General features: G+C 40.5%; 1 protein-coding gene across 5 annotated transcripts in view; it reads right to left on the bottom strand.

Moving 5' to 3' along the window:
* The window catches only part of klhdc3l (kelch domain containing 3-like), a 65,114-nt gene extending 45,400 nt beyond the window's left edge, over nt 1–19,714 (bottom strand). Inside the window, exons 1-3 of one of the 5 annotated variants that reach the window (XM_043694214.2) lie at nt 17,495–19,714; nt 7,165–7,337; nt 6,833–7,072 (exon numbers count right to left, since the gene is read on the bottom strand). The gene's annotated coding sequence lies outside the window, so the exon portion shown is untranslated. The other 4 variants (XM_087989322.1, XM_043694218.2, XM_043694219.2 and 1 more) reach the window with 4 other exon arrangements.
* Nucleotides 19,715–22,718: the final 3,004 nt, after the last annotated feature.

The following is a 22,718-nucleotide window of genomic DNA, read 5'->3' as shown; positions in this document are numbered from 1 at the left end:
TTAGCAGATTTTGTTTTAGGCCTGTTGAAATGTTGTCCTGCCCCATTAATCATGGAGCAAGTTATTCTTCCACATGGACCTGTCTGACAAGACAAATGACATTCTTGTCCTGTAGACTAATCTTTCATTTACAACTGCCACATTTTGGTCATTAAACGTTAATACACAAGACTGAAATGTGTGTGTTACAAATTTGACAAGCAAACTGCTTTAAGCTGACAAGACTCTACATGCCACTGGGGAGTATTTATTTTTCTCAAAGCTCTCTCTCTCTCTGTTCAGGTTACTGCACTGTTTACAGCATTCAGATCAGCAGCATTTCATGAGGTCTGCTTGTTAAAATATGTTAGAAGAAAGTGAGGTCTACAGATGCTGGACATCAGAGTCCTGAATGTGTTGCTGGAAAAGCACAGCAGGTCAGGCAGCATCTGAGGAGCAGGAGAATCAACGTTTTGGGCCAGATGAAGGGCGCTGGCCCGAAACGTCGATTTTCCTGCTCCTGTTAAAATATGTTGCCTACCCAAACCCTCACTCCATCCACCCTCCGATGTCCCCCTTTCAAATCCAACCATACCACCATACATCGCCTCTCTGACACAGGACAGGGACAGTGTTCAGGTAACAGCTGAATTTACTACAGGGAGCTGGCAGAGGCTCTTGACAGGATTTCTGAAGGTCAGCACACATACTGCTTTAAGCCTCTCACCTCTGTAGCAGTGGGAAGTCAAGCAAGCTATTTGGCCAGTACGGTCAGGTCTGTGCTGGTTCGGGAGGCCAGTGTTGCAGGGTGGGTGAGTGGAAAGGAACCGTAAGTGAACAAATCATCTGTTGAGCCCTTCAAACTGCCACCAATCCACCTTTTCACAGCTTCTTCCCCTACATTCTAGAACTTGCTGATTTTGAACACCAAGGTTCTGGCCTTTCAACCTCACATTCAGTCGAAACTCTTGACAATACAGCACCGGAAGAGGCTATTCAGCCCATCACATCCGTGTTGATGGTTTGGAAGAGTTATCCAATTAATCCCACGCTGCTTTCCATTCCCTATGGTTTTACCAATCAATTCCCCTTCATATAAAATATCTAATTTCCAAGTTGCTATTGAACCTGCTTCCAGCACCCTTTCAGGCACTGCATTCACAAGTCACACTATTAAAGATCTACCTATTAGAATTTTCTAGGTTTCCATGAGAGACCCCTTCATTCTTCTCAACTCCGGTGAATATAGTCCAAACCAATCCAATCTCTCCGCTTATGTCAGTCCTGCCATTCTAGGACTCAGTCTGGTAAACCTGATTTGCACTCCCTCAATATCCAGAATATCCAGACAAGAGTGACCAAAACTGCACACATACACCAGATGTGGTCTTACCAATATCTTATATGGTTGCAGCAAGACACCTTGGGTGTCTGGTACTCATATTCTCTCATTAAGAAGGCCAAAATACCATCTGCTTTCTTCACTGTCTGCTGTGCCTTTTTGTGAATGGTGGAAGAGGACACCCAAATCTCATTGTATCTCTCCCTTTTCCAATCTATCATCATTCAGATAACAATTTGCCTTCCTATTTTTCTACCAAATCAGATAACCTCACCTTTATCCAGGTTACACATCATCTGCCATGCATTTTCCCACTCTCTCAATTTGTCCAAATCTCACTGAAACATCTCTGCATTCTCTTTTCACCTCCCCACCCAGCTTTACATCATCTGCAACCTTGGAGATGTGACACAGTTTCTTCTTCCAAATAATTAATATATGCTGAGCAGCAGGCAGTGATTAGTATCTTAAGACCATAAGACATAGGAGCAGAAATTAGGCCATTCAGCCATTGAGTCTGCTTAGTCACTCAATCATGGCTAATAAGTTTCTCAGTGAGGACTGCAGATGCTGGAGATCAGAGCTGAAAATGTGTTGCTGGAAAAGCGCAGCAGGTCAGGCAGCATCCAAGGAACAGGAGAATCGACGTTTCGGGCATAAGCCCTTCTTCAGGAATGAGGAAAGTGTGTCCAGCAGGCTAAGATAAAACGTAGGGAGGAGGGACTTGGGGGAGGGGCATTGGAAATGCGCTAGGTGGAAGGAGGTCAAGGTGAGGGTGATAGGCCGGAGTGGGGTGGGGGCGGAGAGGTTTCTCAACCACATTCCCCCGCTTTCTCCCTGTAACCTTTGATCCCCTTGATACTCAAGAACCTAATAATCTCAGTTTAAATATGCTCAATGATCTGGCCTCCACAGCCTTCTGTGGCAATGAGTCCTAGAAGTCACTGCTTGCTGCTTTGAAGAAGTCCCATTTCTTTCTTTATTCATTCTCCGGGATGACGGCATCGCTGGCTGGGCCAGCATTTATTACTCATCCCTAATTGTCCAGAGGGCAGTTAAGAGTCAACCACACTGCCGTGGGTGTGGAGTCACATGTAAGCCAGACCAGGAAAGGAGGCAGCTTCTTTCCCTTAAGGAACCAGAAATATTTTTCTGACAATCGACAATGGATTCATGGTTATCATTAGACACTTAATTCGGATTTTTAAAAATTGATTTCGAATTCTTCTATCTGCAATGGTGGGATTCGAGCTTGGGTGGCCAGAATAATATCTGGGTCTAATTATCTAATTTATTCCAACTCTTTGCTTTCCTTTGCCAACCAATTCTCAATGCATTTCAGTACACATGCTTTCATTTTGCATGCTATTCTCAAATGTGGGACCTTATCGAGAGCCTTCTGAAAATTCAAGTGAACTACATCCACTGGCTCCTCATTATCCACTCAACTAGTTCAAGAAAATTCCAGCAGATTTGCCAAATACAATTTCCCCATCATAAATCCATCATGACTCTGTTTGATGTGTCATTTGTTATTACACCTTTTATAAATAGACAAAGCTGGAATCAAACTATGCAATACTGCCAAGTATCTAACCACACTCTCCGATGCTAAAATCTCATATCGTCAGCTTTTTCTGGCCCAACACCCAACATGATTGTAATTGTATCTCATTCTCCCTCCCCCTTCCACTTTTGTACTTGCAGTGAATCCATTGACAGGATACTCCATTTAATTTAGAGTGGTGCTGGAAAAGCATAGCTGGTCAAGCAGCATCCGAGGAGCAGGAAAATCGACATTTCGGGCAAAAGTTTAATTGTTATTCTACTTTTGAATTTTCAATTTCAGCTACAAAAAGATTGGTTTAAATAAGAAAAAAAAACTTACTCTTCTTAGTCGGTGCCTTCCTTTTAAAGCAGTCATTGCAATTCCAGCCCAAATCAACCCACTTTCCAAACTCTGTCAGCAAAAATGTTTTAGCCCAGCAAAGGACTAAACACAAGTAATGCTGTTCTAAAATTTTCTGTCATTCGTAAAGGAGCATTTGTGATATCGCACAAATGTAGAATGCCTGTCATGCATACACTTAAGAAAAACTACCTCATTGGATATCAAGTAACCTAGAATGTTTTGAAGTCACAAAGAACACAATCGACATGTGAGCTCCTCCTTTTAAGGAAAACTAGTAACAATTTGTTTCTCATGGTCCTGTACATATGCCTTTGTAAAGAGGATTACTCCAACAACATTCTCAGCAGCTTCTGAGGTCTGCATGTACAGAGTTAAACCCAGAAATTATTAGATAATGGCTGTGATTCTCCAGAGGATATGCTTTTCAGGCACAGTCCTAAAATGCAAACAATTAGAAATTGACCTAAACCTCCAGTACTTATACTTTGACGCTTTCTGTAAAAGGTCACATTATTTATATTGTAGTAAGTGTATAACCAATTAGTTTTAATGGCATAATAACTTCATTGTTATTGCTAATATCATACTCACTGGCCCTTAACAACTAAATTTCACATTGGTAGAATATCAAATTTCTCCATTACAATAAAAAACTCTGAAATGATAACTTTTCAGAGTTTATATTGATGTAGCTACAAAGATTTCTCATAAGTCATAAGAATAGCAACATTTTTGAAATCTGCGATAGATGAGTGAAAGAAAAGAGAGAGAATTTCAGGGTATTCGAGAAAACTACATGAAATAATTTTTAAAAAGGCCAGTGAAAACTGCTGCAATGATAAAAGGAAAAGAGTGACTAAAATGAGCATTCACCCTTAGTAGCTAAGATTGGAGAAATAATAACAGGAAACAAGGAACCAGCAGATATTTCAAACCAATATTTTGTATCTGTCTTCACAGTAGAAGACACAATAAAGTCTCAAGTACAGTTGAAAAAGGAACTTAAATCACAATCACTGGAGAAAAATTACCAGGAAAACTGAGGAGATGAAAGGCTTACAAGTTCCCAATTGATGGCCAACATCGTTGCTTCTTAAAGGAAGAGGCTACAAGCTGTAATTTTCCAAAACTCTCTAGATTCTAGAAAGTTTACATTTGCAGTTTTCCAATCTGCTGACATACAGTACAAAGGGATGAGTCAACTTGTTAAATAAAAACAAACCAAAAAAAAGTGAAAATACTCACAAAATCTGTAGACAGAAATAGCGTTAATGTTTGGGTCAACATTATCTTTCATCAAATTAAAATTCTGATAAAAAGGGCATCTTAACCTTGAGCATTAATTCTACTTCAGCCCACTGGTGCTGTCTAACCTGCTGAGAATTTCCAGCATTTTAAAATTTTAATTTTAGATTTGTAGCATTTGCAGAATTCGGCTTCTTTTTATTAGTGCCAACGTGGATTAATGACAGGTAAATTATGTTTGACAAATTCTGAGGACAGTTTCCAAAAGGAATTTGATAATGTTAAAATTACTGCCCAAGATAAGATTACATATATTGCAGCACAATTTTTCAGCATTGATAGAAGATCAGCTAAATAAAACGAAACAGTTATAGTGTCATATAGCATGGAAGCAAACCCTTCAGTCCAACCAGTCCATGTCAACCATGTTCCCAAACTAAACTAGGAAAAATGGATCACCTTTTCAGGTTGGTAATTTGTAACAAATAGACCATTTCAGCGATCAGAGCTGTCACCTCAACTATTTATGATCTACATTAATGACTTAGATGAAGGGCTGACATTACCAAATTTAATTTACCAGGCAAATTATAAGTATTAAAGAAAATAGCAAGGAGAATATAGAAAGCCTGTAAAGAAATTTGGAGAGGTGAAGTGAGTGGGGAAAAATGTCAGAATGAGTATATTGTGGTAAATGGGAGATTCCTGATGAAGGGCTTATGCCTGAAACATCTACTCTCCTGCTCTTCGGATGCTGCCTAACCTAATGTGCTTTTCCAGCACCACGCTTTTCGACTCTGACTCTCCAGCATTTGCAAACCTCACTTTCTCCTAGTAAATATGAGCTAGCAGAATAGAAAAACAGAATACATCCGAATAGAGACAAACTACAGAAAAGGGCAGTACAGAGAGAGACCTCATGATTTAAACATGATTCTTCAAGTATGCAATTACATCTAGTAATTTTGAAAGCAAATAGAATGTTGAATCTTAATTGCAAGCAAAATTTTGTCTAAATGTACAGTTTATTACAGCTGTAAATTGCTGGGGCCATCTGGACAGTTGTGTACAGTTTTGGGTTTTCAGCAGGAGACGCAAAAGCAATAGAGACAGTTAGACTATAAGACCATGAGAAATAGGAACAGGATGAGGCCATTTGGCCCCTTAAGCCTGCTGTGCCATTCTATAAGATCAATGGTGATCCAACATTCCTCACATCCACTTTTCCGCCCACTCCCTGTAACCCTTGCCTCTCTGACTGATAAAGAATCTATCTCAGCCTTAAATATACACAACTCCGCCCCCAACGGATACCTGCGAGGAGGAGTTCCAAAGATGCACAACTCTCAGGAAAAAAAAAAGGATAGATCACAAGATTAATTCCTAGAATAAATCTTACGAGTCAAAACTAAGCATGTTGGGTCTGTGCTCATCTGGCGTTTAGAAGAATGAGAGATGATCCTATTGCAACATAAAAGATTTGAAGGAAAATGAGGGGATAGCTACTGAGTGGATATTTTCTATTGTTTGGGAATCTGTAACCAGGGGACATCCCCCAATCAAGGTGGAGGTGAAAAGAGGAATTGCTTCTCTCAGACTGGGTCTTGAGTGTTTGGAATTACTTACGAACATATGAATCAGGAACAGGCCATTCAGCACTTTAAGCCTGCTACAACATTCAACCAGGTCATGGTTGATTTGATTGTAACCTCAAATCCACATTCCCATGTACCCTGGATAGCCTATTCCCCTTTTCCTAGAGAACATATTCCTACATTTGTATTACAATTATTCAGAGACACTGTTTCTACTGCCTTTTCAGGAAGCATTCCAAAATTTCCCAACCTTCACACAGAAAAACAAAATTGTCCCATTCAAGGAACTGTCTTCTCCACATCTCCCCTATCAACACTCATTAGGATCTTTTACGTTACCCATTAGTCTTCAGAGATACAGCAGATACAAGGCTAGCCTGTCCAATCTTTCCTCATAAGACAAACACCCATTCTGGGTATTAGTTTAGTAAACATTCACAGAAATGTCTTCAATCCATTTCTATCCTTCCTTAAATAAGGTGACTGCATTTTGCATGGTATGATCTGCCTGTACTGCTTGCAAAACAAAACTTTTCACTGTACACAGTTACATGTGACAATGATAAATGAAACCAATACTCCACTTGTGTTCTGCATAATTAAAACATAAAACTTCTGATTTCTGAACTTCATTCCCTTCACAATAACATTCTATTAACAGTTCTAATTATTTCTGGCAACTACATATTTCACTTTTGGTGATTCATGCAAGAAGACAACCAGATCCCTCTTCCACCTCAGAGCTCTGAAATATCTTACCTTGCTTATTTCTCCTGTCAACACTTCCCTTCCACAAAGAGCAATGCAGGCTGGAGCAATTAATACATTCAAGGCCAAGTTAGACAGAGTCAAGGGATATGGAGGGAACAGATTAAGGCCACAATCAGGTCAGCAATTATATGATAGAACGATGAAACAGGCTTGACGGACTGAATAGACTGCTGCTGCTGCTAAGAAATCCTGTGACTTTGTGAAAGTCAATCATAATATTTCCACCATCTGAAAATTTAAATTAAAAATAAAAGTATTTAATGCTTTTAAGATTCTGATTTGCTATCAATTAAACTACTTCACTGCAATTTATTGCTTACCTTGTTTGTTGACATTAATACACCTGGAGATCACCTTGACATTGCAGATGAGAAAGGGGACGTTCACACCAGAGAGATCACTAGATCTCTACGCACAATGGTCAGCAACGAGAACCATTACTTTGCCACTGAACTGGTAATCCAGATTATGTGTTTACCAGAAGAGCTAAAGACTGAAATATAAATATAAAGAATTGCTGTTTTAGTGCCAGTGTTGTTATTCACTCGACAATGAGCTGAACATGGTTTGTATATAATTCACCTTTGTCATGGTGATAGCTAACTAATACTGTGTCAATGCAGAGAGGAAGTGACTCAGAGTTAACGTGCCACGTGCTACCAATTTGATTAGGTAACATAATCCCATATGCATCTGTCAAATATGCTTACTGCAACCAAAAGACAACGTTACAGTGAACAGATGGGAACAATCATTTATTCATGTAAATGACCTTCTGCGGCATGGTGCATGGAAGAAAAGCTGGAAATACTAAACGCCTTGCAGTAGTCACAAGTGGAAAATACAAACCTACACTACCGGAGCTACATATTAACATGCTGCATGCTCCAAAACTGTCAGATGTTCAAGTATTTCAGGTCTGACAGGTAAAATCAAAAGCAATTAATTTAAATGTGGAGAAGTTCATACTTATCTAAACCCAAAATGCTTTTGGCATCATGAGCTCAGCCAGCATTTACTGTCCATCCCTAATTGCCCAATGGATATGGAGTCACATGTAGACAAGACCAGGTATAAATGGCAGATTTCCTTCCCCAAGCGACATTAGTGAATCAATTGCATTTTCATGACAATTGATAGCAGCTACATGGTTGCCACGAGGCTAGCTTAGTGACATTACCACCATGCTACAGCCTCAGCTTAGACCATAAGACCATAAGACACAGGAGCACAAACATGTCATTCAGTCCACTGGGTCACCTCTGCCATTCAATGAGATCATGATTCGTGTGATAATCCTCAACTCTACATACTTGCTTTTTCCCCATAGCCTCCAATTCCTTTACTGACTAAAAATGTCTATCACAGCCTTGAACGTAATTTAACAATCCAGCTCGACAGCTGTCTCAGTAAAGAACTCAATAGATTTACTACCCTCCGAAGAAATTCCTCCTCATCTGTCTGAAATGTGTACGCCCTTATTCTGAGATTCTACCCTCTGGGTCCAATGCTCTTAACAAGTGGAATACAACCTTTCTTCATCTCCTGCATCAAATACCTTAAGAATCTTGTATGTTTCAATAAGCTAGCCCTTCATTGTTCTGAATTCCAATGAGTACAGGCCCAACCTACTCAATCTCTCCTATAAACACTCCTTTCATACCTGGTACCAGCCTAGTGAACCTTCTCTGGATTGCTTCCAACGTTAATAATTATTTTTCTTGGATAAAGGTGCCCAAAACTGTTCACAACATTCCTGCTCCGTTTTGCCGACTGTCTTGTACAATTTTTAGCACTATCTCCTCACTAATATACCCTATTCCCTTTGAATTAAAGGACAATGTTCCATTTGCCTTTTTTATTACCCATTGAACTCGTCTACTAGTTTTGTATGATTTATGCACAAGGATTCCCAAATCGCTCTGTTTTCTGCAGTCTTTCTCTACTTAAATAATATTCAGCTCCTCTATTCTTCCCAAAGTGCATAACCGCATATATTCCCACATTATTACCTGTCACCCAAGTTTTTGCCCATTTGTTAATTTGTCTACATGCCCCTGTAGTCTCTTAGTGCCATATTATCACACATTTTTTGGTCATTATCTTGTAGGCTGCTCACATTCAAGTACCTCTTCAACTGCCAATTAAAAATATTAAATGGTTTATATTTTAAAAGATTTATGCAATTAATTTCTATTATCTTTTCAGGTACAACATTTTCCAGATTCTGTCAACCACAGAAAAATATTTCTTATATCTGCTTTAGAACGGTTCCCATTAATTTTAACTCTTTTGCCATTTGCCTATTTGCTGGAGGGAATATAGCCACTCTCTATTTACCCTGTACTAAGTCCCATAATTAAGTTTAAACCTATAACCTTCCAACTCAGAAGCAACAGTACCAATTAGCTGAAACAAAACAAAAGTCCAGACCAGTTTGAGTGAATTAGATTACTTCATTTCATCTTCCATTGTAACAAGGTCAGGTAACAAAAAAAAGCATTTCTTTATCTCATACATGCCAGTCCATTGTGTTGGAAAGAAATCTCAATGTGCAGGTAAATAAGTAGAATATGATAAATAATAAGGACTGAGATTACAAATCAAACAGAAGCAGTAATCAGGAGGGTATTCAGGAGGGTACTCAAATGGAATGTAAAAGTGGCCTGGAGGTAGAAAATTATGAACAATATTCCATTATCAATATTAATCCTGGCTGATTCAGTTAATTACCCTACCTGAAAGTTTTCCAAGATATTGACACTTCTACTTCAGCATGGCAATCCAGTGCTGGGTTTTCCAAATAATACAATAGATCAGTTTAAAAATAAAAGGTTTTCTCTTCTTCCAAGCTTCAATTATTATAAGATGGGAATGGGCAGTGGGTTAGAAAAGTGTGGATGTGGCTTAAGTTCCCTTCCCTGTGCAGTATCAGGTACTGAATGCTGTGGCCAATTTCCCCTGTACAAGGCTAAGCATTCTTTATGTGTCAAATGGTCAGGACCATCCTTTTAATAAACCGATGCAAACAATAAAAGGCATAGCCACTTTTAATTAATATCTGTTATTTTGAAACAAAATTGGATACATGTTTACCCATGATGCACTACTATTACAGCTCATGACACAGAGCAAAAGGCATTCCAACATGTTGCAATGACTTCAACAATGCAATTTTACCACATGATTCAGCTTTACAAATGAAGACACCACGATTTTTCACTCACATTTCTATTGACTCATTCTGAAGTGGTGAAAATATCTTTATGGAAGGAGATACACAACTAGGGTTGGGCTTAACCTCAGCAATAAATGTTTCCTGATATGAAAAGATTGTACATTCTTGTGGATTGACTTCGTTCCGTTCACATGAAACTACATCCACAGTTCAACCAAAATGCAAAGCTGTCCTAAAACAAGTGGGTGTATGCTGCTAATTCTCAAGACTATTGGAACTTGTATAAGCACACTGATCAAGCAAAGACAAGAGTGGACTTGCTGCAATGCCTTGAAAGTTTAGACACCAAGGCATTGCTTTCCTTGGATTAGGAATCTAAAAACATGAAAGTTAAAATAAGGGGATGCTCATTGAGGATGGAGATGAGGAGGACCTTCTGTAGTCGCTTGGTAATACAGATCTTTAATATTGCTGAAAAGGGTGACAAATAGTGTCTGTTTCCATGCTGCATGACTCTGCGGTCCCAAACTAAACTTGCCCCACCTGCCTGCGTTTGGCCCATATCCCTTTAAACCTTTCTATTCACGTACTTATCCAAGTGTCTTTTAAATGTTGTAACTGTACCTGCATCCACCACTTTCTCTGGCAGTTCATTCTGCACACTAAATACTCTCTATGCGAAAGAGTTGTCCCACGTCCTTTTTTAAATCTTTCTTCTCTAACCTTAAAAATATGCACCCAAGTTTTGAACTTTCCCACCACAATGGGCTACAAAGCAAAGTCAAATAGAATAGCGGGTTAACAGTACACCCTTACCCAATGAGCTCAAAGCATTCTACGTTCACTCTGAACAGATCAGTGGAATAATGCTACCTAGCTCAACAGCCTCGGTTGCACCTGCACCCTATGGTCACTGCCTCAGACATTAGATCAGTCTTCTTGAGAGTAAACTGATAGATAGTGACCAGACCGGATGGAGTCTTCAACCATGCACTCAGATCCTGTGTGGACAATCATCTTGGTGCCAAAGAAAAATCATGCAATGTATGTCAATAAGTACCATCCATAATTATAAAATGCTTCGAGAGGTTAGTCAGGGCTCAGATCAACTCCAGCCTACCAGATTGTCTTGATCCTTTTCAATTTGCCTACCTGTGCAACAGGTCCACAACAGACACCATCTCCCTGGCCCTACACTCATCCCTGGAACATTCTGGACATCAAGGATATCAATGTCAAGCTCCTATTGCCAAAACCTTTTCACTTGTAGTCATCAGAACTATTGCAAGAATGCCAACTCTGACTGGCTGAGGTATTGCTATGGAGAAAGAAAACAGGTACAATAGGTTCCCCAAGCTCATGATTCAAGTAGGACCCCACGTTGACCATATTTGCATATCTCACACATTAATGTAAGTCACTTCTAGAAACCACGACAACAGACTAGTGACATAACTCCACAGAGGCCTGTCACCAAGTCACCTTTTATTTGCCCATGGAGAATCATAGAGTCATGGAATCATACAGATGTATAGCATGGAAACAGACCCTTCAGTCCAACTCGTCAACACCAACCAGATATCCTAAATAAATCTAGTCCCATTTGCCAGCATTTGGCCCATATCCCTCTAAACACTTCTTATTCATATAACCATCCAGATGCCTTTTAAATGTTGCAATTGTACCAGCCTCCACCACTTCCTCTGGTAGCTCATTCCATACACGCAACACCCACCGTGTGAAAAAGTTGCCTCCTCTACCCTGGTGAAAAGATCTGGGCTATTCACCCTATCCGTGCACCTCATAATATTATAAACTGCTGTAAGATCACGCCTCAGTCTCTGATGCTCCAAGGAAAATAAACCCTCCCTATTGACTTGACACTGACCCAGTTCCCTCAGAGCCAGCTCTCAGAGTGAACGGGATGTCTTACACTCCTGTTATTTTTCTTTTTTTTCCCTTTGCCTGTGTTAATTCTCCACTCAAGCCTTCTTATATCTTTCCACATGTAAACCTCGCAATGTACAGGTATATATCTCCTTCACTATCACATTGCTTATTAAGCAACTCTTTCAAAGCATTTGAAATGATTCCATGAAGGCCAGTATCCTGTCACCTTTATATACACGTGTATAGTACATGACACTGATCCAGCTTCCTCCGAGCCAGCTCTCAGTGTGAACAGAACCCTTGACACTCCTATTTATTTTTTTCTTTCCTTTTTTTCTTTTTCCCCCCACACTACCTAACAGCAGTAGTGTTTATTTTGTCCCCCCCCCCCCATTTGGTGTGTGCAGGGGTCGGACACAGTGAAAAACAGACATTCCTGTTCTTATTGGTCAACCAATGCTCGCTGATTGAGCCTGTTAATCTTGTCCAATCAGGGAATCATTCTGTGAGGTACACCTGGCTGACCTCGTTACAATCATTACAACCAGCACTGAAATATCTACGTGACATTGCACAATTGTGCAAAAGGCAGACGGTTTTTTTGGATTGATAGCAGTATCCTGCAAGTCAGAAATACAACTTGTGTAGCCATTGCACAGTAACAGCTTGCTTAATCTGTTGTTCACATCTGGGGCTTTTCTGTGTCAATTTGCAGCAAACTGAATCTTCTCAGGTCCAAAGATAGAGACCTAGTGCCTATTTATGCTACTGCTAGAGACTGTACATAAGTCTCCTTATTAATATTAAAGGCTCCATTGATTATTTTAAATTGGGTCTTAGTGTAGCTATTAAGGCTACACTACTTATCAGTGTGCAGGATACATAGCAAACATTCTGAGCAGGATAGCCATAGTCCCAATAAAGATGCACTATTATCAGGTATGTAGGGCATATGTGAGAAAGTCTATAGCCTTAGAACTTGTCTCTAAACATTTAGACTAAAATGTAATGCTGAATTATAGAACACATTTACTGAACTAGAAAATAGGCAGGCAGGAATGCTCAGAAAAAGGGGGGAACTTAAGGAATGCAAAAGCTCACCAAGTGATAACAACAGGATGCTCTAAGACAATTAAGAACATTTGCCTTAGCATCGGTGAATCAGTGTGAACAGGACACCAACTGTTCCCTTGTGAAATTAATGACAGCGTTTGATTCTGATCCTGAAATGAAACTCGCTACTAGCAAAGACTTTGTAATTAACGGTCAGATGCTGCCAATTATAATGGATTCTTATTACCCCTTGCAAGCAGGGCTGACACAGAAAGAGAGAGAAAAAAATCTTTGCTGACTTGAGAGTTCAAAAGGACACGAGAGAGAGACTATTTTAGTGCTGAGGCTGTTGGTGCTAGTAGAAAATTAACCCTTAGTGCTTATTTGTAATGGATTGAATTTAAGTGCATTTTGGGATTTTATGATGATATTGAGCAGCCATTACTGGTTATTAAACACAAACTCTGTAAAAGATAATATTGATGAAGCCTTAGCTAACTTGCTGTTCTTGCAGACCACTCTACATACCTTACAGACTGCTCCACAGTCAATTCTAACTAATCAGATCTTATGTCTTATTTGAATTTGAATCACAAACTTGAAAAGGCATGTTTAATTTGAGACTAATTAATCATTTTAGATACAACCTTGCAGTGACATTTCAGCCTCAGGTACAGAATGATTTAGTGCTTAAGACAAAAAGCAGGAATCTGCTCCCAGCTTAAATTATTCCAAACCTAACATTGAAGAGATTCTGACACAATCTGTCGGGAACCCATTTTATCGTCAAAATTTGCCCTCCTTGCTAAGGAGCCATTCCATAAAACAATGATATCAGACATCCGAGCTGTGCAAGGTTACCTTATGACATTTCCCACTTCATGTAGACTGGTACTTCTTTATAGGAACTTATCTCGCCGCAGACGCCTAACTCGGCTGGATTTCTTTTTCCCATCTGATGGATAGCTCTCGGCCTGCAGAAGTGATCAGTCAAGCACACACAGACCTTACGAATTATTGTCTTTCACTATTATCTGTCTAATTAAGAACACGCAATGTTCTTGTAAACTTTTGTATAAAGGAAGCCACTTCCTATCAGTACGTCGGCGTAGCCTGCTAGGGCACTTGAAGAGTTGGTACCCTACTCTCCTAGGTTATTAGAACCTAGTTAGTTTAGCTTATAGCTATCAGTGCTATGTTATAACAGTGAATAAAGAGGATGACTAAAATTAAACAAAACTGTCTGTAAGAGGTTTTTATTCCAGACTTCCAAAGAGTATGATCTCCGGGACGAACCAAGAGAGAAGCTTACAGGTCTGCATCCACAAGGGATTCCCTGGGCTGTCTCAAATCTGTACTTTAACATATGTCCCAGTGATCGGTTGATCAAATCAAACCACATGTTCCTTCAATTGTTCGTAGTTGGTACAGTGCAACCTATGCTTGCAGAGCAAAATATCTGTTAACTGTGATTCTGCAATTGGGCAGTACTTACTGAACTTCCGTGTGTGTAGTAATAGCTACACTAACAGCCAATTTAAAATAATTAATATGGAGACTTATGTACACTCTCCTGCAGGTGCATGCATTCGAAGGGGCTCATTCTCTACACAAAGAAGGAATATGTTCATGCGTTGCCTTTTCTTCATCCGGGGATGCTGCCTGAACTGCTGTGCTCTTCCAACACCACTAATCCAGAATCTGGTTTCCAGCATCTGCAGTCATTGTTTTTACCGGAACTTAGGGAGCCTATCACTCCTGTTGTTTTCTCCGTGGCAATGCCTCAACACAAGTCAATTTGTTAACCAATCGGTACCACTTCCTCCTATAGTAGAAACTGTTGTGATCAATTGGAAGTTGGCACTCTTGTGTTTGTCCTGATGAGCACAAAAACACTTCAGCAACACATCTCTTCACTCAGAGGGTTGTAAACCTTTAGAATGGTCAACTGAAGGGAGTTAAAGATACTCCATCATTGTAAGCTGATAAACAGGGATTTAATCTCTCAGGGAATCAAGAGATAGGAGGAGAGGTTAAGAATGTGGACAATCAGCCAGGATTGTATTAAATGGTTCAGCAGAATCTAGAGGCCAAATGATCTACTTCTGTTTCTATTTGTTATGGTCTTAAAGCACAATATTGTAACCATTGTCCTGTACTCTAGCACAAATACTAAAAGGGGGAAGAAGGACTTCCAAGTTATTTTTGAAATGAGCTGTAATCAACAGTATTGTATAAGACTGCAGTTACGCCACATTTGGAGTACAGTGTGCAGTTTTGGTTGCCACACTATAGGAAGTATGTGGAAGCCTTAGAGGGTTCAAAAAAAGAGGTTTACCAAGACATTGCCTGGATTGAGTGCATTAGCTATAGAGAGAGGCTGGACATACTTGGAATGTTTTCACAAAAGCACTGGAGACTGAGGGACGACCTGATATAAGTATATAAAATTATGAGAGGTATGGATAGCGAGAGTCTTTTATCCAGGTGGAAATATCAAATGCTTGGGGTAAGAGGTTTAAAGTAAGATGGGAAACGTTTAAAGGAGATGTGTGAGGAAAGTTCTTTTTATGCAGAGGGTGCCTAGAACGTGCTGCCAGGGCACGAATTAGAATGATGTCACGGTTGGCACAAACAGTAGACCATAGGGTCTGTTCTTGTGCTGTACTGATCTGCGTTCTATGTTCTGTGAATTATAGCCCATGTCATTTCTGCTTCAGATCTTAGTGAGTGATTATAAATCTTAGTGATTAATTCTAGATCTGGTACCCTATGGAGGAAAGAAGAGGTTGCTTTCAAAAAGGAGGTGCGGTGTACCATGCAGCTGGACTTATACTGATATGCCAACAGCAACGAGGATCAGGAGCTGAGTTTTGACATGAGTTAACATAAAAAAACTGTTTCAAGAGCTTTTAAAATGTAAGCCACAGTGCATCAAGTAACAGATACAAATTAAATTACTAAACACTTTTTAAAATAGTAAGGAAGGTAGCCCTGAAGGGAAATCTGAACTAGTCAAATAGCTGTAAAATACACAGGGTGTATAAAAACACAGCAAGTACAATTCATAAAATATCCAAATATCGTCAACGCTATGAAGGCTAGTCGCAAGGACTCTTCCCAAATAATTTTTTTTTCTTTAGCTCTGGTGACCTTTATATTTTTAAAATAAATGGTCCTTTGCTGCAATCTGTAACTTGGAAAACAACACTCCAAAATCTGTGCATATGCACGCAGTAGCATTATCCATGAACATGACACCCAGGCAGAAAAACAGGAAGATTTTTATGGCACTATGTTATCCACAGTAATACAATAACCAGATAACCTGCTCATCTTGTAATGTCAATTTGAGGGATAAGTTTGACCAAGATCTCAGGGAAGGGTCTTCTGCTTTTCTTCAATACAATGCCTTGGGACACTATACATCAAACTGTAAAGGGAAACTGGACTTCAGTTTAACATCCTGATGAAGGACTTTTGCCCAAAACGTCGATTTTCCTGCTGCTCAGATGTTGCCTGACCTACTGTGCTTTTCCAGCACCACTCTGATCTAAACTTCAGTTTAACATCCACATTTGAAAATGGCATCTCTGACATTCCTCAGTACTGCACTGGAGCATTAGCACAGATATTTGTGCTCGAGTGTCCTTCCCAGTTGCCTGAGTCAGTGTTCCAGGTTCAAATGCCACTTCAGGACCAGCGCACAAAAATCAAATCTGATACTTCAGTGCTGAGGGACCTGGGTACTGCCAGAGGTGCAGCCTTTTGGACGATACATTCAACGGAGGAACCTCTGCCGGCTCCGATTGATGTTCAAAAAAACATGACACTAATCTGAAGGAGTATTGCCCAATGTTTATTCTTCATCGACACTACTGATCTATAGTAACTGGTTATTATCATACTATGGTGAGAGTTTGCCGTAAGCATGTTACCGTATTTCCTACATTACAACAGCGATTACAGATTTTCAAAACGCACTTCGTTGGTTGTACAGTCCTTTGAGATGACAAAAGGGGCACAGAAAGCGCTACACAAATGCAACACTAAACCTCAGGAATGAACCTTCTGACTTAAGGGATCTAAGCATTACAATTGAGTCCATGGAAGACAATCAGAAGGAAGACTTACAATAGTGGGGGCGGGTGAACGTGCAATTTTGAGATCCAGGCACGAGCTTTTCCACGCCTGAACGTCATATTTGAACCTACAATAAGGTGACGGGACAGCCAGCGACTACAACAGCAGTCTAGTTGTTGGCTGTATCAGACCGATTGAATCCAACGGAGCACTTTATCTATGGGTAGGGAAGTAGGACGAAAACATTGTTCAACTCCAAATCCTGCTGTTTAAAACCACCAAAGTCCGCGCAACTGTTCCAAAAGTTAAGACATTTACAGCCTTTGCCGTTTTCACGAAACAAATGTATAGACTGCATAAGGCGAGAACTAAGAATGCAGTCCTGTGTAAAGGATACAATAGTTATTGTAACAGTAACAGTTTCAGAGTAGCACTGGGAAAATTACCCGCTGCTGGTCACAAAGTTGTTACAATTCACAAAGTATCCATTTGTCTCTCAATCTGGGTCAACATTCCATTTACTTCAGCGACCATCCCATGGGCTATCTGATCACTTCAGACATCGCACTGAGAACGCCAAAGGTTATCCTCGGCAAATGCAACGTGAAAAAAATAACAACTGTCCTGTACAGTCACAGGCTCACCGTTTGCCAAGAAGTTCCTGAAAGCTCAGGAGGTACCTCCCAGCTGTCAATGTTCGGCAGATTTGCTAACGGCATGTCCGGTGCTGCCTCCTGCAGTCCTGGATGCTCGACAAACAAACTGTGGCGGGTGATCAGGAGAATCTCCTTGCAGCTCCCAAACCCAAGCAGACTCTCAGATGAAGGTTTTTTTTTTAAGTCCGGAAGTGTGAGAGAAACTCTTGCAGTTTGTGTGGCTAGACAGAGTTAATATGACTTCTCAGTCCTGAATAGTCATGATTTGGAGATGCCGGTGTTGGACTGGGGTGTACAAAGTTAAAAATCACATATTGGAGTCGAAACGTTAACTTTGTTTCTCTCTCCACAAATGCTGCTACACGTAGTGTTTCTCCAGCACTTTCTGTTTTTATTTCAGTTTTCCAGCATCCACGGTGTTTTGCTTTTAAATAAGCACGGAGAATGCTGGGGAAACTGGCAGCATCTGTGGAAAGAGAAACCGGGTTAACGTTTCGAGCCTGGTATGTCTTTTTAAGAACCGGTAAATTGCTTCCATTTGATGTTAAATTCACTACAATTCCGCTCACCCCCCATTATCATGGGGACATTGCATTGAGTTATAGAGGTGTCCAGCATGGAATGAGACCTTTAAGTCAAACTAGTCAATGCTGACCAGATATCTAATTAATCTAGTCCCATTTGCCAGCATTTGGCCCATATCCCTCTAAATGCTTCCTATTCATATACCCATCCAGATGCCTTTTAGATGTTGTAATTTTAGCAGTCTCCACCACTTCCAATGACAGCTCATTCCATACACCACCCCCTAGGTGAAAAAGTTGCCCCTTAGGTCCCTTTTAAACCTTTCCCCACTCAACTTGAAGCTAAGCCCTATAGTTTTGGACACCCCCATCCTGGGAAAAAGACCTTGGCTATTCACTATATCTATGCCCTTCATGATTTGGGACTAGATTGGGTTGGGATATCTGGTCAGCATGGACAGGTTGGACCGAAGGGTCTGTTTCCGTGCTGTACAACTCTATGGCTCTACGACTCTATTCCAAAAGCGGTGCAACCATTGTGTTGTACACTTGCAACATGACATCCTAACTCATATACTCAACTATCTTCACTATTTTTTCTACCTGTGACTTCATCTACAAAGAACTGTGAACTCCAAAGTTGTTTTTTTTGGTAACATTCCCCAGGACCGTACCATTAAGACCATGCCCTGATTTGCCTTACTAAAACGCAATACCTCACATTTATCTAAATTAATTTCCACCTGCCACTCCTCAACTCATGAGCCCATCTGATCAAAGTCCCATTGTATTCTGAAATAACTTTCTTCATTTTCCACTACATCACCAATTTTGGTGTCATCTGCAAACTTACTAACCATACTTCCTATATTCACATCCAAATCATTTATATTGAATTGGGAGTTCCAGGGCATGCCGACATGGGCACACAGACACAAAATGGCTGCTGAGCCATAAATTGGTCACTTAGCACACAAGATGGCCGCTAAGCCATTATATGGAAAAGTACAACGAAGCATACACAAACACTGCCTGAGGCCAACAGGATACCAGCACAATGGACACAGAGCATAGAGAATTAGTTTAAGGCGGGTGGGGGAGTGGATACATATCAGTACATCTACTGCCCGCCAAACTGTCTGAGTCCAACCACCACCTTCAGTAGAAATGTTAAGTATCTGAGACTGCTTGTATACAAGTGTTAATACTTTCGATTTGCAGTAATGGAAACGATCTTCCTTCTCAGGAAGAACAATCACGACCAATTATTGCAGCAATGAACTTCTGCGTAGCTGCTGAAACTGACAATGACTCTGTGATATTTTCTGTAAAAAAACCATGCTGTTGAAACAAAGACTCGATATCTGGACAATTATACCATGAAATGTATAAAACACGTACTCCGAGGGTGAGAGAAGGCTCACAGCTGACAGCCATGTTGGCGGATGTCTCTCTCTGTCTCTGGAGCTCCGATTTCTTTATACAATAAACTCTGTCACTGAATCCTGATTCTGACTCCAAGACTGGTGATTTTTTTTCCCCACAGTAATATAAATGATAAAAAGCAGTGTATCCAGCACAGTGCTGATCACAGGCCTCCAGTCTGAAAAATAACCACCACCACCCTCTGTCTCCTACCTTCAAGCCAATTTTACATCCATATGGCTACCTCTACCTGGATTCCATGTGATCTAACCTCGCTAACCAGTCTTGTTGACTGCTTGGCTAAAGTCCATATAGACAATTTGGCGAAAGTGGGTACTGCAGATGCTGGAGATTAGAGTCAGGAGTGTGGTGCTGGAAAAGCACAGCAGGTCAGGCAGCATCCAAGGAGCAGGAAAATCGACATTTCGGGCAAAAGCCCATCATCAGGCTTTTGCCCGAAATATCGATTTTCCTGCTCCTTGGATGCTGCCTGACCTGCTGCGCTTTTCCAGCACCACACTCTTGACTCCATATAAGATAACGTCCACTGTCCTGCCTTCATTAGCCTTCTTTGTCACTTGTTCAAAAATCTCAGTGAGACATGATTTCCCATGCACAAAGCAATGTTGAATATCCCTATTCAGCTCTTCCTTTACAAATACATGTAAATCCCATCCCGCAGAATCCCCTCCAACAACTTGACACGACTGACATCCAGCTCACTAACCTGTAGTTTCATGGCTTTTCCTTACTATCTTTCTTAAACAATCATAACATATTAGCCAACTTCCAGTCTTGCGACACCTCACCTATGGCTTTCAATGATATAAATATCCCAGCAAGGGGCCTAGCAATCACTTCCCTTGCTTTCCACAAAGTTCTGGGATACACCTGATCTGGTCCTGTGAATTTATCGAACTTTATGCATTTTAAGATGTCCAACATCTGCTCCTCTATAATGTGGACACTTTTCAAGGTATCACTATATATTATCCAAGTTCTCTATCTTCCGTATTCCTCTCCGACAGTAAATACTCATTTAATATCTCACCCATCTCCTGCAAATCCACACATGGACAATCTTCCTTTTGTCTTTAATGTATTTGGAGAATATCATTGGATTCTCCTTAACCCTATTTGCCAAGACTATCTCATGTCTCATTTTTGTCTTCCTGATTTCCTCTTGAGTATACTCCTACTGAGCTTACAATCCTCTCGGGATTCACTTGATCCCAACTGTCTATTCCTGCCAATATGATCCTGCGTTTTCTTGACCAGAGCTTCAATTTCTCTAGTCACCCAACATTCCCTACACCTACCAGCCTTGCCCTTCACACGAACAGAACAAGCCTTTGAACTTCTATTATCTCATTTTTAAAGGGGCTCCCACTTTTCAAAGATCGCTTTACCTGCGAACAGCCTCTCCCAATCAACTTTGAAAGATCTTGCCAATGCCATTACAATTGAGCTTACTCCAATTTAGAACTTTAGCTTTTAGATCAAGTCTATCCTTTTCCATAACTGTTTTAAAACTAATAGAATTATGATCACTGGCCACAAAGTGCTTCCCCACTGACACCTCAATTACTTACCCTGCCTTATTTTCCAAGAGAGGTTTAAGTTGTCCTCCTTCCACATACTGAATAAGAAAGTTTTCTTGTACACACTTAATAAATCCCTCTCCATCAAAGTCCTTAACACCATAGCAGTTCTCGTCTGTGGTTGGAAAGTTAAAATCTCCGACCATTATAACTCTATTGTTTTTCCAGATGTCTGAGATCCCCTTAGAAATTTGCTTCTCAATTTCCCACTGACTATTGGGAGGCCTATAGTACAATCCCAATAAGATAATCATCTCTTTCTTATTTCTCGGTTGCACCCAAATAACTACATTGGACATACTCCCAGGAATATCCTCCCTAAGTATAGTCATAATGTTATCCCTAACCAAAAACGCCACTCCCCTTCCTGTCTTGCCACCCTTTCCATCCTTCCTATAGCATCTGTACCAAGGAACATTAAGCTGCCAGTCCTGCCCTTCCCTGAGCCATGTTTCTGTAATGGCTATGATTTCCCAGTCCCATGTTCCCAACCATACCCTGAGTTCATCTATCTTACCTGTCAGGCTTCTTGCATTGAAATAAATGCAGTTTAATTTATCAGTCTTATCTTATTCTTTGCCTTGCTCTTGCCTTCCTTGACTATTTGATTTGCTCCTCTTTTCAACTGTACCAGCCTCAGACTCAGCTCTTTTCTCACTATCTGTTTAGGTTCCACCCCAAACTACTACCCCCTGCCCCCAACCACCCTATGCTAGTTTAAAGCCTCCCAAATATTACTGGCAAGAGATTCCAATGACCCAAAAATGCAAATCCCTGCCCCCTGTACCATCTCCTCAGCCATGCATTCATCTGCTCTATCCTCTCATTCCTACTTTCACTAGCACATAGCACCAGGAGTAATCCAATTATTACCACCCTTAAGGACATGCTTTTTATCCTCCTGCCTAATTTCTTATAATCTCTCTTCAGAACTTCATCCCTTTCTCTTTCTAGGTCATTGGTATCAACATTTACAATGACCTCCTGCTGGTCACTCTCCCCTTTGAGAATATTCTGCACCTTCTCCAAGACATTCTTGACCCTGGCACCAAAGGAGACAACACACCATTCCGATGTCTCATTGTCAGCCACAGAAACATTTATTTGTACCCTTGTGTCACATATGAACAGTGCTGCCATCTCCCATGGAGGTGAGAATGAGCTGAGAATTAAAACAAATTAGGACTTTGGCCGAAAATTCTAATTTGCAGTTCCTTCCCACCCCTGTGTTGTTTTCGAGGGAAACATTTTCTGCATTTGGGAATGCCTTAAGCATGAGCACAGCACAAAGATCTTCTGAGGTCAAGGCCATTATTGTGAACCCAAAAGATATATTTGCCTCACCACCCTCGTGCTGGTATGGGTTTGGAAGCCCTAAAAGATATTGATGCAGTTTGTGCCCATGTGTAGCAAGACCTGGACATGATCCAGACATGGGCTGATAAATTGCTGCCCCCAACATTC

The sequence above is a fragment of the Chiloscyllium plagiosum genome, unplaced genomic scaffold, assembly GCF_037043375.1.
Source record: "Chiloscyllium plagiosum isolate Xiang-an unplaced genomic scaffold, Cpla_swu_hap1 HiC_scaffold_7, whole genome shotgun sequence".
NCBI classification, from domain to species: Eukaryota; Metazoa; Chordata; class Chondrichthyes; order Orectolobiformes; family Hemiscylliidae; genus Chiloscyllium; species Chiloscyllium plagiosum.
This window is presented reverse-complemented; position numbering and strand designations above follow the sequence as displayed.